This window comes from Cynocephalus volans, chromosome 1 (genome assembly GCF_027409185.1).
Source record: "Cynocephalus volans isolate mCynVol1 chromosome 1, mCynVol1.pri, whole genome shotgun sequence".
NCBI lineage: Eukaryota > Metazoa > Chordata > Mammalia > Dermoptera > Cynocephalidae > Cynocephalus > Cynocephalus volans.
In genome coordinates this window covers 295,710,600-295,728,504 of record NC_084460.1, presented here as the reverse complement: position 1 = coordinate 295,728,504, position 17,905 = coordinate 295,710,600, and the positions used below count along the sequence as shown (strand labels likewise).

At 41.8% G+C, this 17,905-nt stretch overlaps 1 protein-coding gene across 3 annotated transcripts in view; it reads right to left on the bottom strand.

Annotated features, from left to right (window-relative positions):
- LOC134372958 (UDP-glucuronosyltransferase 1-6) overlaps nucleotides 1-17,905 on the bottom strand; it is a 253,422-nt gene that overhangs the window by 34,994 nt on the left and 200,523 nt on the right. The window lies entirely within an intron of this gene.

Sequence of the window (17,905 nt, the reverse complement as noted above, 5' to 3'; positions counted from 1 at the left end):
GGAGCATGCAGCATTCAAGTCACCATCTTGGAAGCAGAGACCAGACCTTCACCAGACATCAAACCTGCCAGCATTTTGATTTAGACTTTCCAGCCTCCAGAACTGTGATAAGTGCATTTCTGTTGTTTATGAATTACCCAGTCTCGGATATTTTGTTGTCTAAACACAAAACAAACTAAGACACTTGATAAACTAAGAGTAGATGGGAACTTCCCCATCTGGTCATCTGGGCATCTACAAAAAAATCTCCAGCTAAGGCTTCATGGTAAAAAACTAAATGCTTTCTCCCTAAGATCAGGAAAAGAAAAGGTTGTCCTCTCTTCCCCCTTCTATTCAACACTGTACTAGAGGTAATAGCCAGGGTAATTAGGCAAGCAAAAGAAATAAAATTCATCCAGATTGGAAAGGAAAAAGTAAGGCTATCTTCTAGAACAAGTAAACAAGTTTAGCAAGATTTCAAAGTATAAGATCAATATACCAAAATCGATTGTATTTCTACATACTAGCAATAAACAATACAAAATTAAAATTAAGAAAACAATTTCATTTAAAATGGCATCAAATAAACTAAAATACTTAGAATAGATTTAATTTTCTTTAAACTTTGAGACTTTAAACTGAGAAGTAAAAAACAGTGTTGAAAAATATTAAAGAAGACCTAAACAAACAGAAAGAGATCCCACAGAAGATTTACTTTAAGATGCGATATCCCTGAAGTTGGTCTACAGGGTCAACACAATTCCTATCAAAATTCCAGCTGGCATTTTAGCAAAAGTTGACAAACCGATCCTAACATTCACATAAAAACTCAAGGTACCCAATATAGCCAAAACAACTTTTTAAAAAAATAACAAGTTTAGAGGATTCACACTTCTCAATTTCAAACTTACTATAAAGCTGCAGTAATCAAGAAAGTGTGGTACTGGCATAAACATATGCATAAAACCAATGGAATAGAATTGAGAGTCCAGATAAACTCTCCCATTTACAGCCAAATGATTTTCCACAAGAGACCCAAGACAGTTCAAAGGGGAAAGAATCATCTTTTCAACAAATGATGCTAGGACAGATGTATACACATCTGCCAAAAAAAAAAAAAACAAGTTGGATCTTTACCTTATATCACACATAAAAATTAACTCAAAATGGAGCTAAGTTTAAACTCTAAATATTAGAGGCAAAACTAAAACTCTTAGAAGAAAACACAAGCATAAATCTTCCTGATCCTGGATTTGGTGATGTTTTTAAAATATGACACCAAAAGCACAAGCAACCAAAGAAAAAAAAATAGATCAACTGAACTTAATCAAAATTTAAAACTGTTGTGCTTCAAAGTTGCCATCAAAAAAGTGAAAACAAAACCCACAAAATAGGAGAAAAGTACATACATATATTTGATAAGGGACTTCTATCCAAAATATTTAAAAGGGCTGGCTGGTTAGCTCAGTTGGTTAGAGTGTGGTCTTGTAACACAAGAGTTGAATCCCCTTATGGGCCAGCTGCCAAAAAAAAAAAAAAAAAAAAATGTACACATATATATAAAGAATTCTTACAACTCAACAACAACAAAAACAACCCAATTTAAAAATGCACAAAGGGCTTCATAGATATTTCTCCAAAGAAGATACAGAAATGGCAATGAGCACATGAAAAGATGCTGAATGTTAACAGGTAGGGAAATGGAAATGAAAATAATGAGATAGCTCTTCACACCTACTATAATGGTTATACTCTTATTTTTAAAAAATGAAAAATAGCAAGTGTTGGCAACAATATGGAGACATTGGAAACCTCATACATCTAGTGGGAATGTGAAATGGTGCAGCCACTGTGAAAAACAGCCTGTGGGTCCCCAATAATTTAAACACAGAATTACCATATGACCCAACAGTTACACTCCTGGGTATATACCCCAAAGAACTGAAAACATCCTCAAACAAAAAACATGTACACAGATGCCCATAGTACCACTCTTTACAACAGCCAAAAAGGAGCAACCCAAATGTCCATCAACTGATGAATGATAAACAAAATGTAGTATGTTCAGGCAATGGAATATTATTCAGCCAGAAAAAGGAACGAAGTGCTGATACATGCTACAGTGTGGGTGAACCTCAAAAACATGATAAGTAAAGAAAACAGACACAAAAGGCCACATATGATTTTCATTACATGAAACATCCAGAATACGCAAATCCATAGAGACAGAGAGCAGGTGGGGGTTGCCCAGGGCAGGGGAGGGGACCATGAGGAATGACTGCTTTCAAGGCATGTGAGTTTTTATGGGGGTGATGAATGTTCCAGAACAAGAGAGTGGTGACAGTGCACAACGTTGGGAGTGTACTAATGCCACTGAGTTGTAGGCTTTAAAATGGTAAATTTTATTTTATGTGTATTTTACCACAATAAAAAAAATGGTGCAGACACCTTGAAAAACTGTTTAGCAGTTCCTCAAATGATTACCTGTACAGTTACCACACAACCCAGCAATTCCACACCTAGGTGTATATCCAAGAGAATTGAACACAAATATCCACACACAACTTGTACGTGAGTGTTCACAGCAGCTTTATTCATAATAACCAAGAAGTGGAAACAACCTTAACATCCATCAGCTGATGAGTAGATGCATAAAGTGTGGTTTATCCATAGAATGAAAAAAATTTTGGCAGTAAAAAGTTATGCTACAATATGAATAAACCTTGAAAACTTTATGCTAAGGAAAAACACAAACAAACAAACAAAAACAAAACTAGCCACATTTTCTATGTAATGTCCAGAATGAGCAAATCCATATAGAGAGAAAGTAGATTAATGGTGGTGGAGTATGGGGGCAGGAAGGAATGAGGAGTGGTGACAGGTATGGGGTATCTTTTGGGGATGACTAAAAATGTTTCAAAATTGACTGTGGTGATGGTTGTACAAATCAGTGAAGATAATATAAACCACTGAAATGAGCAAATTGTATGGTATGTGAATTACATCTAGAAAAAACTGTTAAAAAAACCCAAACATTCTCCTAACTACCTAAATTATTAATCAGCCAAAGTTTCTAGTTTTTTTGGATACTCATATTGAACACTTTTTTTTTTTTAACGCTGATTCACTCTAGCATTTAGGCACTCCTTAGATAATTACTTATTAGAAATACTACTGCTGAAATGTTCCACATATCCGGTGATCTCCATGTTATAAACACAGAGTTTTGAAAGAGAGCAGAACATTGCAGGCATTGTGAGCCCTGGCCAAAACCATCTGTTCTAAAAAGTGTCTATTTAGAGCGACTTGGCATTTTGAGGTTTTGTTCCCCCGACTTGCCTAGAATCAACCCTCAGCTCAACTAAGAAACATTAAGATTTCAGCGTGAATGAGCATTACTTGTAGAGACGCCAGTAGGGAGCCGAGAAGAGCTCAGAGGATCCTTGCTGCCCCCACTACAGCTGGCTGGGGGTCACTGATGCCTACTTAGTATTTATTCAGATCAGAGATTCTCAACTTCAGTACTACTTGGTGGGGGGGGGGGCACAGAGTTAGGGGGGTGGCAGCTACCTGTCCAGATTCTAAACCCTTGACCTTCGAGTTACCAACATCATGCGCTAACCAATCGAGATCACCTGGCCAGCCCACACTGTAGGACTTTTAACGGCATCCCTGGCCTCTAGCTACTAAATGACAGTATCACCCCATCACCAAAATTTAGTATCACAAAAAATGCCTCAAGAATTTTCTGCCCTGGGGGGAAAAATCAACTTGATTTGAGAACCAATATCTTGATGATTCTGAAAAACAAGAGGAGGAAACTTGGGAAGAGAACTAATCTTGAGGAACTGGGATCAGGTTTCCTGGGAAAATGCTCCCCAAAAAATGTTGCAAGAAATCCACGTTGTTCTTATCATCTTGAAGAGAGACAGTCTCAGCCCTGTTGAGCCAGGGTCCAAGGAAGAGAGGGGTAGGGCCATAGTCTCCCCTGACAGTCCACAAAACACTGTCACGTGCTGTCCATTCCCCATTTGACCTCAAACAACCTGTGAGGGGAGGCTGATGTTTTCAGCCCATTTTAATGTCAGGAAGCTGAAGTCCAAGGCCACATGCCACAAGGAGGCTGGTCACATCTGCTGGCTCCTCATTCGGCTTCCTTTCTTCCCTTCATGTTGCTGCTACTTTCCAGGTCTTGTGTAATGGGGAAAAGCGCTGGGCGACACAGGAGAGGAGGTGGAGGTGAGTTCCCTCCTGTCTCTGAGTGCTGCAGCAGCTGTGGCCTTAGGAAGCTCACTCAACTTCTAGAAGCCTCGGTTTGTTCTACTGAGTGAGAGAGCTTCCTATCTGAGGGTCCTCAATCCTATTATTCTAGCCTGAAGCAGCCCAGTCCAACTTGTGCTGCATTTACAGTTTTCAGAGTTCTCCCGTGACCTTGACCTTACCTGCCCCTGCCACAACTTCCTGTGTGTGTGCTGCTATTTCACAGAGGGAGAAATGAATACTCAGAAGCAAGCCAGCACGTGCCCCAGCCACAAAGCTAGGTTCCAATCCAAGCCTGTAGCTCCTGTGCTCTTGCTCCGCTAATACAATGGGGACATGGGAAGGAACACTGGGGCCAGTGGGGGAGGCTTCCTAGCCCTAGCTTGGGCTGAAAGGAGGATATCTCATTCCCCGAACCAGAGTTGTGGTCATGATATGGCTCTAACGTATGCACAGCTCTTGTTGGAAAAAAAGAGAAAACTGTCCTTCTGAAGATTTGAGCAGTTGTTTGCACTGCAAGTGGAAACGACTTGTTCTAAACAAAACACTCCAAGGGCCCTTCTAATAATATAATGTTCTCTTCTACAACTGAGATATTTGACACCTGAGCCTCCCAATATGAAAAGAGGTTAGCCAAGGGATGGAGGGGGCTGAACTAACAGCAAGAAGGACAACGTAGAGAGTGTCCCGGCACCTGGCCTGGATTCGAGGCCCTATGGCAGAGGAGAAGGGCCTCAAAAGAAAGACTCTTTTCTCATGTAAGAGTGTGTGAGACTCTGGGGAAGAAGTGAGGACCCCAGAGGCACACAGAAGGGTGCAGGGGCACCTGCAGGGATCTGAGACAAGCAGAACTGTTGGGGGGCAGATGACAAGGTGCACAGGGGTGATGAGGAGATCCCGGCAGGGCTGAGATATGCGGTTCTAGAACATCTGGTGCTGCCTCATGGCCCAGCCTCTGCAGTTCTCAGTGCAAGAACCACCAGCCAGGTGACCAAGGGGCTTCTCTAAGGGCCAAGCTGGGCAGAAATGCAGACGGCCTCTGAGGTGGCTCAGTCCCTCCTTGGGCAGAGGAGGTGGATGAGGGTGGAAGTGGCAGTGACATTGCTGGACTCTCCCACTTGGGCGTGGCTGGGAGCCCAGAGGCCACCCTGAGAAAGGACACTTTCCTCGACTGTGCATTGGAGCCTTCTGCCAGGAAGGTCCATCAAGCTACGGTTTCCAAAAGCCTTTGCACATTTTTGGAAATACATCAGTTTGTATTTTACAGATGGGCCAAATGTAACCTTGCAAATTTGATAGGAAAAATTGAATTTCGTTGCTTATTAATCTGAATTTCTTGGGATATTTCTGAAATTAAATGTGTTTTACAAGTTTTATTGGCCATTTGTGCTGTGTTTACTTCATATATTGCCTGATTGTCCTATTGGCCAAATGAGGAGTGTATTTTTTTAAGCGATAAATCAGGGCTTTATTTTTCCTGATCTATGATGTATTTTTTTCAATAACTTATTGAGTCAAATAACAAAAAATGAACCACGTAAAAGTGAACAATTCTGTGCCATTTAGTGCATTCACAATGTCATGTTACCACTGCCTTTGTCTGCTTCCAAGATATATCCATCTCTCCAAAGTGTACTTTTTTTTTTCATAGTGTTGAAATGGTCTGGTTATTTGACAAAAGAAAGTTGATGCTGATCACTTTTTAATTCTTAATATGTAGAAGTACAAGTTGGTCATTACATATTGTAATACAGAGCATTCCTTATGGTACATGTAGGGATTACAGCTGAGACACACATGAGGTCAAGTACCAGATCCAGGTTCACGGATGTCAAAAATGCTCTCACTGCAGTCTGGCGTGTCAATGCAACTAAACACAACTCTTTTTGCAAAAATTGGATGGTTCCTACCAAAAATGATATCTTATTCTTTTGTCAAATGTCTTTGTAAGAAGAATGAATAACTCAACAAATAATAATAAATTATTAAATCAATCAATAACCTTTGCTTCTTAAATTCTTAGTGCAGTTGTCCTGACACTGCCAGTTTCTGTTTCCTGCCCAGGCTCCTGCAGCCAGTCCATTTATGCTCCTCCCGGGCCCCTGCCCTGTCATGGGAGCTGCTGCCAGCCATCCCACTGACTCACAGAGAAATCAGCAGGGGTCACACAGGGTGGGAAGGGGCTTCGTGACCTGTTTGAGGCTTTCTCTCTGATGAAAAATGCATTGAAAAAGAAAATTCTGGATTAAAATACAGATGGAGTGGTCTGAAGCTTTTCAAAGGTATAAATACTTAAATTGTGTTTTAAAAACTCACAGATTTTTATTTTCAGAGTAACTCTGGCCCTATTTCCCGTATGTCAGAAGGGCATCTACAGACACTTGCCTTAGCTCAGAGGCTACCGCATGTCTTCTGTGAAGACCAGGTAGGAATGTGTAGGCTTTGCAGGCCAAATACATCTCTGTCACTCATTCTGTGTTGTCATTGTTGTAGCTTTTAACATCCCCTTAGAACAACAGAAACCACTCTCAGCTCTGGCTGTATAAAAACTGGTCTTGGGGCAGGCTGGCTACTGGCTATAATGTGCTGACCCCAGGCTGGGGCCCAGGGACACAGTGTGAGACAGAGTTGGGAGAATGAGTTTCCACCTGGGGCTGTCCCAGTGATCAGGTTTCACCTCTCTTTGGACAGGAACCTCTCTAAGCTCGTTCAACAATTATGTGGCTGTCCACAACTTACCTAGCTACACCTAACTCCTGCCATAGCCAAGCTCGAACCCTGTCCTCATTCACATGCCCCTTATCACCTGAGCCTCCAGTCTCCTGCACGTCCCCACTACTCAGAGCCTGGCATCCATTCCCATCACCATTGGTCCAGACAACTCTCCCAGGTGACAGTTGGCATGAGAAGCCAAATGAGTGAGGGAAGACAGAGCCTCCAAGAACAATGTCTGTCCTGGATGAAACAGGGCAATCCAAAAGAAATAACTCCACCAACCTGAGACAGGTCTCTGCTCTTCCCACAGTTGGTCCCTCCAACGAAGACCATGTTGGGCATCATAAGCCTGAGATACTCAGACACAAAACCATATCTCAACAGCCGCATGGAGCCCTTCTGATATAAGGTAGGTAAGTGCACATCTCTCTTGAGGATATCTGAGGCCAGGTCTTCACACTTTGAATACAGACAATGAAACAGATAGTTCTCCCACAAACTAACCAGGAAGTTGCCACCCACTGGGGAAAAGTCATGTGGTGTGAGAACTCTGTGTAACACCTGGGAAAGTAGGATATGGGGTTTGGGCTTCTGGGGAACAAGCATGGGAAGCCCCTGAAGAGGTACACAGAGGGCAGGCCCAGGTACTCTGCCACGATCACACCACAGGGTAAGGCCGGGTCTGTGAAAAGAGCATTGAACTTACTCTCCTTGAGGAAATTCAGGGTGGCACGGTCCTTCAGGAGGCTCTGGCAGTCGATGAAGCTCAACTCAAGAACCATCATGCTATTCCTGTACTCTGTCTGAGCAGCAGTCAGAAATGATCTCTCAGCAAAGTGATTGTTTCCGGGGGAGCAGAAATGGTTCTTCAGCTCTTTTTGGTCATAGGGCACAGGATATATTTTTCTTGCATAGTATTTGGATTTACTCAAAAGCATATTGGCTTCTGGTGCCAGCACTGCAGTGTCATCCCCCCCTGGCACTGAGAAATTCAACTATATCCTTCATACTAGGCCAATGGCTTCCATTCAGTGGGACAACCAGCAGCTTGTCACCTACAACCATGCCCCAAAATGCTAAGAAGAAAACCCTTGCAGAAACTCTCTGAAATGCACCAAGAAGGCAGGCCATCTATCAGGAAGTTAGAGTAACAACAATAATAAGTAGTTTACATGCCCTAAACCACAAGGCTACTAGATTTTTTCCCTAAACCAGCCTCTGCTTTTCACACACCCTGCTACTTCTCCCTTGCTCTGAATCTTCCCCTTTGATATAAAAGAACCTATATTAATATGTAACTGTTTCTAACCACATAGCTAACTTGGACCAATTAGACCCCTTGCCAACTTTCTCCTGATCTTCTAGGTTTACTGTTCTCTTTCATCTCCACCCATCTGCCTCTCCCTCTCTGAAGAGTCACAGCACCAGTGTGAGGACAACCTGGAGGGATTCCTGTGCCCATAGCCCTCTAATGTGAAGTCTCCAGGCTCCTCTCCAGATGTCCATGGATGAAGAGCTGTCATGCTTTTCCACTTTCTTGTCAACTTTTCTTACAACAGAAAGGAAGCATTAGCATGTGACAAATTTAACATTCAAAACACCACAGTGGAGCATCCACTCCATGGGTGAATTAAAAGGTGTGTTGCAGGAGGACAAGTGGGTAAAGAAAGGAGTTGAGATAATTTCCTACCCCCACTGTTGTTGGGGGCTTTCTGTTACATGCAGCCAAATCTATTCCTGATGGGTATATGCTCTAAGACCACAATTTCAACTTTCATTATGATTGGGAATGTGAGTTTTTGGAGTCAGCCTGCCCCTTCCTAGATGGGTGATGCCAGTGCTCTGTGCCTCAATTACTGCAAATGTTACACGGGTGTTGAATCAGTATTTCCTCCAGTTGATGCAAGAATTATCCAAATTAATTCACATGAATGCTGAGAACTGGTCCCTCAGTGTGGTCACTCTGGCTCTGATCAGGCAGCTGGGTTCTGTGGTATGAACTGTGGGCCATTATGGTGGCCAAAATGTAGCTCCTGAAAAATCTCAATGAGTGAAAGATCTAGCCCTGCCCTATAAACGACAGAGTACAGGAGAACCAAAAGGGGGGCAGAAGAGAAGGTAGAAAAATTAAAGATGCAAGAAAATGTGGAACTATGTACAGTGTGAAGGCAGCAGGGTGACAGCGCATTTGGATGTTAGCAACTGGACCAGCCAGAAGCTGAAACATAGAGAAGGTGGCTCTAGCCACAGTACCTTGATTCCCGCATAGCACTTTCTGCCTTACAAAACAATGGCCCAATGTCTTGGTTTCTAGGGCTGCCCCCACAAAGTGCCACAGTCCAGGTGTCCTAAACATCAGCTCTGGAGGCTGGAAGTCTGACACCAACATGTCAGCAGAGGTGGTTCCCTCTGAGGCTCTGCTCCAGGCCTCCGCCTTAGCATCTGGTGGCAATCTCTCCTGTCACCCCAATCTCTGCTCTCATCTCCACACAGAATTCTCACTGTGTGTGTCTCTGTGTTCAAATTTCCCCTTGTTATGAGGTCACTGGTGCTATTGGATTAGGATTCGACCTAAAGACCTCATTCTGACTTATTACATCTACAATGATGCTATGTCCACATCAAGTCACATTCTGCAGTACTGGGTGTTAGGACGTCAACGTGTCTTTTGGAGGACCCTACTCAACCCATACAACCCATCCATCCCCTCAGAAGTCAGGGTCTGCCGTCCTTCTACAGGTGGGAAGCTGAGGCCCGCTGCCTATGGGAAGGGCATTTTTTGTAACTCCTGCAGCCTCAGATGCAAAAATAAAATCGATCAGTTCTAGATCAGCTGTTCTCCAGCTTTTTGATTTCAGGACTCCTTTATACTCTTCACAATGATTAAAGACTCCCAAAAGCTCCTATTTATGGAAGTTATGTCTACATAAATGGAATATTTTAGAAATTAAAACTGACACATTTAAAAAATACTTTCTCATTAACATATTCAAGATAAGTCCATAATAAGTTAACATAATTAATTTTTTTTTGAAAAATAACTATATTTCTAAAAACTAATAAAAATGAGTCAGAATAGTGACATTGATTTACATTTTGGCAAGTCCCTTCAATGTCTGGCTTCCTGGGTGAGAGCCAGACTCTATGTGCTTCTTCCTTCAATCTGTTACAATATCACATAGCATGTGTCCTCTGGAAACTCTGCTGTACCCTCATGAGAAGATGAGAATGAAAAAAGTAAATAATGTCTTAATACTACTATGAAAATAGCTGGACCTCACATACAGCCCTAAAAGGTCTCAGGGATTCCCCAGCATTCCTGGACACACTATGAGAACATCTGTTCAACATTAGGGATTGGGAAACTTTTTCTGTAAAGGCCCAAATAGTAAATATTTTAGGTTAGGCAGGCCATTTCATCTATTTGGTAATGACTCAACTCTACCATTGTAGCAGGAGTGCAACCACAGACAACACTGAACAAATGGGCATGTTTGTGTTCTAAGAAAACGTTATTTGTAAAATCAGGAGTAGATTAGATCTGGCCCAAGGGCTATAATGTCCCAACTGCTGCTCTAGATGATGATAAAAACCAAGATGTCAACTCTACCCCAGTTATCCATGTGGCTTGGTCCCTCCCTCCCTTCCAGATTTGGTCATTGTCATCTGAATGAGACCTTCCCTGTTGACCCAACATCAAACAGCCCGGCCCATCACTCCAAAGCCCCTTCCCTCCTTACTCATCATCATCTAACCTGTTGTTTATTATGTGTCTTGTCCAACTAAGGGCAGCACCTTGAGAGCAGGGACAATGTTGACTTGTTCTCTGCTGGATCCCCAGTGCCTAGAACGATGCCTCAGTAAATGTTCGCTGAATGAATGAAGTAGTTTTTGGTTGGCCTATCCATTTTATTCTCACACCTCATTTCCATTTTTCATTCAAATGGTGGGATTCACTAACAAAATAGGAGCCTTTAAAGAATGATGTGTCATTTTTGTAAATTTGATCACTGACTCGATTAACATGTGTATAAGGACTATACTCTCACTTACCACAGAACGACACTTCTGTGACCACGTGTGTGCAGGTTTTCTCCCTCACTGACCAATTCTCCAGAACCCGCTGGGTTCAATCCAATTCTGACACTAACCAGGGTTAGTGCAGACCCCACAGGTTAAGGCCTCCCTCCCATAGACTGTGCCCCCATTTCAGACACCGATCACAAGTACTAGGTACCCAGGTTACACACACTTCAGTCTGACTTGGCTACAAATCACAGGTTCCCACACACCCCTTCTTCAGTTCAATCATTTGCTAAAACAGCTCACAGAACCAAGGAAAACCGTTTATTTAGTGGTTAATGGTTTACTACACAGGATGTCACAAAGGCTACAGTCTCACAGCCGGATGAAGCACAAAGGTCGAGACGAGAACAGAGAGGCGCGGAGCTCCCACACCCTCTCCAGGCGGGCCACCCTCCACCCCCTCAGCAAACACCAGAGCCCTCCAAGCCCTGTGCTCTTTGGCTTTTCTGTGGCCTTCATTGTGCAATAGTCGTGACAGATTAAATCATAGCCTTTGGTGACCAACTCAACCTGTACCCCGTCTCCTCCCCTCCTTCTAATCCCAAGGTTGCTTCCCCTGGCAACCAGCCCCCATCCTTAGGGACTTTCCAGGTTATTCCACTAACATAAACTCAGGGGTGGTTGAGAGGCAATTCTTATGAAAAACAAAAAAGGCTCCATTGACCCTTCTTTCTTCCATCACACAGGGAGTTACAAGGCTTTTAGGAGCTCTGGCCAAGAAATGCATACAAAGACCATATTACTTTTCATGTATCACAATATCAGAACATGTAATATGTTACTTGTCTTTAGAACAATCAGATTTCACAAGTGTAAGTCTCGCCAGCACACAGTGAGAGCCTTGGAGTGGGAGTCAGAAGGCCTGGCGTCTGCTTCCAGCCCGGCCACCCATCACCCTGGGGACCGCCCCTGCTCCTGAGCTTCAGGTTTCTCAGCTGACGCCCAGGGAGGGAGGGTCCTGTTTGCCCTGCCTGCTGGCCACACTGCTGAGGGAGGTCCCAGAGGATTGTTAAATAAAAATTATTGGAGGCCAGTCTTTTGGACTCATTTCTGCACTGGATAGCAGTAGACCAGACTAAAAACCAGAATGGAGCCACCTCTGCTAAATCCAGGGGCTTAGGTTGTGGTCTGTCTTGAAAAGTCAGTAGAAAGAGGTAACAGCCAATTTCCCACATAGGCCAATTTAAATTTAAATATGTATGATAATGAGGTTCCCTCTGCTTTAATTGTTACCCAAAACTGACAAGCAAAAGTACCCTATAGATCTGTCTCACTATCCCCACTTAACAAGGAAAGTAGCTTTGAAATGATCAATCTGTTTTTTGTTCTTTGTTTCTGCTGTCCTTGGGCTTTTCTGTCTATAAATCATTTGTTATTTGTAATAAATTCTGGAGCACTTCCCCACCTCTGTCAGATGGTGTTTCCTGGGTCAATCCTCACACTGGGCTCCCAATCAACTTTACAAAATTATTTCTGCCTTGACAGCCTAATTTAAGTCGACAGGATGATGAGTGTGGAGACTAGGCTGTCCTAGTGAGTGGCAGTTCACAGAATCATGAGAGGAGACTCACCTAGAGCTAGTCACGCACACCAGAACTGGCTCGACACCCATGCCTTGGGCACTGCTGACATGCTGGGGCACGAGAAAGGAGAAGCCTGAGGAACAGGACTGAAGGGGCCATTCCAAGCACAGGCCTGGCTCCGCAAACACAGCCAGGAAAAATTCATTGTTCTGTGGGACTCAGGGTGTCCTCAGGAGTCACCATTCACCTGAGTGTCCAGGCAAAGGCCACTTTCCCTCAGAGATTACAGCAGACCAGATGACTCAGGGTTGGGAGAGATACCAGCAGGGGAAGGAGGGAGATCCTGGGATGAAACCAATCTCTGCGGATAAGGAGCAGATTTCCCAAAAAGAGAGTGGAGCACGCCTGGCATGGTGAGCAGAGGGGAGAGCTACAGTGGGCAATGGGGGTGATGTCACATGCGAAGTAGGGGGCTGTCTGGAAAGTTGACCCTGTAGAGGGGCTGACTCCTTGGGTGCTTACTATTCCGGAACCTTCAGCCACCCACAACCCACAAGTAGGAGGGTTAGGACCTATGAGATTTCAAAAGACCTGCAAAATGTTTGACACATCAAAATGGAAACTTGTTGAATCAAGCATACTAATATGTAAAGGTAAAATTAATAAATATTTTCTTTAATAGCTATAAAAACACATCTACATGTCAGTTAATCCCTTATATTCAGCTCATCAAGTTACATGGACAGCATGTGTGATGTGGGATATGGGGGCCACGTAATCCATTTGATGAGCTGTCAGGTGGGGGGCTGCAGAAGTCAGTGTCCTCTGACACGGGGCAGGTCCAATATGTTCATGAATCACCCATAGTTGGGACAGGGCAGTGCAAGGAAGTATGGCTTGCCCTGTCGGGCATCTGAAGTGGCCTGTGTCTCTGACTTCCCACGGGGGCTTGCAGCAACATGGGTGGTGGTCCCAAGAGCCCAGGGCAGTGGGGAGGGACACTAGGCACTAAATGAGCAAGGAGAAAGGGACTTCTCAGAAGAGACATAAACTGGGACTTCCACATGCCCTTGTTCATTAGACTAAAGAGATCCCGTGACACGGCGGGTAGAGGAAGAACACGCGGGTTCCAAACATAAAGGAATTCATGACATTTGTCTTCACGCTGCCCTGCCACGTGCTCTGCTTCGCACTCTGCTCCCCCAGCTACTCCTCACCCTGCAAGGCCTCTTTATCAGTTCTGTTCACACCCTTTACTTTTGTTTCAAAGTGTGTTTCACAGCTTGTAACTGATCAAGGTCCGCCTTCCATTAGACATCCAGCTTCCGGCAGGCAAAGCCATTTCTACTGATATGACCATGACCCCTGCACTCAGGCAGGCACACAGAGCCTCTCAGTAGATGTTTGTTATCTGAAGGACCTTTAATCGTGAGTAATGAAATAAGAGCTCACTGCACATCGTTCTGCACCACCACCAAGCCCACTCACGTCTGCTGAGGGATTAGAGACCAGCTGGACATAGTAATCAATTCTCCTGGATCTCCCCAAAGGTTGAAACAGACTGATTTTTTTTTTCCATTTAAACTCTTTCAATGTTTTCCTAAATTATGATCGGTCATCCTTGTTAAAGTATTTAATTATATCCCTAACATAATTCCCCTTGATAGATGTAAGGAACTTTTGTTATAGTAGGCCCTCGGGGAAGTCCCGTACATAGGGCCTGAGACACTGCACACAAACACACACTCTGTCTTCAAGCAATGTTTTCTTCAAATCAGACAGATGAGATTCACACTATGACTCTTGTTCCCCAACAAGGTACACAAACAGTATGCTCTCCCAGCAGATAGCCTGCCCATCTGAAACAAGAAAGGAGGAATATACAATATCCATAAAGTAATCTGGTAAAAATTTAATTCTGTACTTCTGCTGTATCCAAGGCTCTTTGTCAAAGGGCCTTCTACAGGATCTGAATTCTTCTTTCACAATTTTGCTTACTTTGCATTGACATTTACAAATATATACATAAATATATAATTTTTCACATATATAAAAACTTTCTGCCTATATATCCTTGAATAGATATACAAGTATAAAAGCATATATTTTATATTTTTATATATATATAACTGAACATATATAAAAGTATATATATGTTTCAAATTATAGATATCCATATATAATAGGTGACATAAGATCATATATAGCTTTCTACATCCCTACTTCTATGGGCAACCCACTAAGCCACACTGAACTCGTTGTCAGTTCAGGAAGTTGCAGGGCCCCACCCCTGGGTAGAGGGTGAGGGTGCAGACAACGCCTGGATGGTGCTTGGCTCTGTAATTGACAGAGGATAAAGAGGAGAGAAGTCCTTTGACCAGGCTCACCCTCTTAGAGTCCTGCAACTTGCATCTCCTTGCCTGGTCTTGCCAAGAGCAGAATGCCATGCCTAATTTTGACAGGCCTGAATCTGTAGTCTCCCTGCTTTTGACAAAGAGCACCATTTGACTTTTTGATCAAGTGGCTGAAAAGTCATTCTTTCAGCAAACATCTGTCAGTATATGAGAGAATATTATTCTGTTACTGTCTGAGTTTGGTTTTTGCTGATATAACAGAATACCACAGACTGGGTAATTTACAAACAACAGATTATTTGTCTCACTGTTCTGGAGGCTGAGAGGTCTAATTAAGATCAAGGGTCTGCATCTTGCAAGGGCCTTCTTGCGCATCATACCATGGCCAAAGTCAAAAGGGCGAGAGACCACACGTGCAAGACAGGAAGAAGGGGCTGAACTCGCTTTTATCACAAGCACATTCTGGTGCTAATAAACCTACTTCTTAACAATGTTAGTATATGCCCTCATGACCTGACCACTCTTATTATGCCCCAACTCCCAACATGGATGCACTGGGGATTATGTTTCCAACACATTTAAATCCTAGCACTAACAAAGTCTACTGAATCTTGTAAGAAGCCAGAACAATAGGTAAAAATGCAAAGTCTGTTTCTAATAAAATACTATACTGACATATGGCAATAGGTGTTTCATCTGAATTTAGTGACTGTGCATTTGCCAAGAATCTTAATTTGTATTTGTGAAGACTTTTTCAATTGCAAGTGACCGAATCTCAGTTAGGCTGGCTATAACAACCATGTTATTCAACAAGGTTTTGAAGGCATATGCCAAAATAAAACAAAATAAGTGGTATATAATTCGGTGCAGGCAATTATTTGCAGATGATACTGTACACCTAATAAATCTTACAAGCTAATGAGAGTAATTAGTGATATGGCTACATAAACCATAAATGTGCAAAAACGAATTTACTTTAATTAATTTTCTTTAATTTAATTTTAATGTACTTTAATGACCCATCACCAGTTCTAAATAGAAATGGAAAGTGTGTCCTGTGCACAATAGTTTCAAAAATAATAAAATGCCGAGGAATAAATTTTAATAAGAAAGATAAAACACTTGCATAAAGTGCAAAATTTTATTGATGGACATAAGAAAATACATATTCCTGAACAGGAAGATGTTACAGCAAAAGCGTGCCCATCTTTCTAGAATTAATAAAAACATTTAATGTAATATTTAAAAAGCCCTAGTGGCTCATTTTTATTTTTTGGAACTAGACAAAACAATTTTAAATTTTATCAGAGAGAATAAGATGTAACAAGCACCAAGAATATTTAGAAAAAAGAATAGTGACTGTGGGGTTTGTCCTCTCAGACATTCAAATTTACTACAAAGCTGGTATAATCAAAATATGGTACTGGTGCATGAATACATACATAAGTCAGTGGCATAAAACTGACAGTTCATAAGCAGATGCGAATAAATATGGAAATTTAAAATATGATGAAGATGCATTTCAATTCAATGGGTAAAGAATGGATTTTTTTATTAAGTGGCATTGGGACAATGAAATATCCATTGAGAAAAAAGTAAATTTACATCCTTACACTGTATAGATGGAACTTCTCATTGTAAAAGCAAAATACTGTCAACGTTAGAAGAATTAAAAACATTAAAACATAAGGGCCAGCCCGTGGCTCACTTGGGAGAGTGTGGTGCTGACAAACACCAAGTCAAGGGTTAAGATCCCCTTACCAGTCATCTTTTTGAAAAAAAAAACAAAAAACATTAAAACATAATATGGAGAAAATGTTTATATATTTCAGGCTTGGGAAGACTTAAAGATGTAATCCAGAAACCATTACAGAAAAAGTTCACCAATTTGATTACCCAAAACTGAAAATCCTGTGTGACGGGAGAGGAAGAACAGCCCAGGAAGAAAGATTTGCAGTGCATGTGAAAAGCTAACTTAGTATTCCTAGTACTCAAGAGGATTGTAGCAATTAGTAACAAAAAGACAAATAGCCTTATAAAAAATGGTTAAAGAACATGAATATGTAATTCACAAAAGAGGAAATACGAAAAGCAAAAAATAGATATGATACACATAAAATATATAGATATTTCTCTTTTGTGAATTATGTATTCATATATTTTCATAGATATAAAATAGAAAGTACAAGCTGAAGCAGCTACACAGAATTTTTTGCCCATAAAACTTCAAAGTTTGACAACATCTAGAGATACAAAGTGTGTAGAAAAAACAGAACTCACATATTCACATATTCTTGTTCAATATTTTGAAAGCTTCCTGTCAAATTTATTAAAATGTGACACGTACATGTTATTTACCCAGCAACCCTACTCCTAGGACTCTGGCCTCCTGAGATAAGAGCAATAATATGAAAATACATGAAAGTGAACAAGTATCTAAGGATGTTAGTGCACTCCTGTCATAAAAGCAAAAAGTGGAAAAAGCCTAAATATATATCTATTTTGTTTGGTTGAAAAAACAACAATGCATTCAGAGTAAGGACTTTTATGCAACTGTTACAAGAGCGAGTCACATCTGTTGCGTGTTGGCCTGTGAACACGTCTATGATTAACTGGCAAGAGGAAAATGCAAGGGAAAGAACAATATGTCCAGCCTGACGTGAGATTTTACCTTTATAAAATAGGTGGGAGAAGTTATAATAGACAAAATTCCAGAACATTACGCAGGGGTAGCACAGGACTAGCAAAAAGGAAGATTTCATTTCTTAATGTGTTTTTCAGTAATTTTCCAAAAAGAGCATTAAAAGTGCAGCCTGAAGATGATATACAGTTATATCAACTGTATACACATACACGTCAACAAGGGCAGCTCTAGAAAATGTGCCAACTGACAACTAAATGAATTAGCACTAAATAGTTCATTAAACCAAAAAGAAATCCCAAATGTGATACCTATAAATGACAAATAACACTTCAGGGAGAAACGTC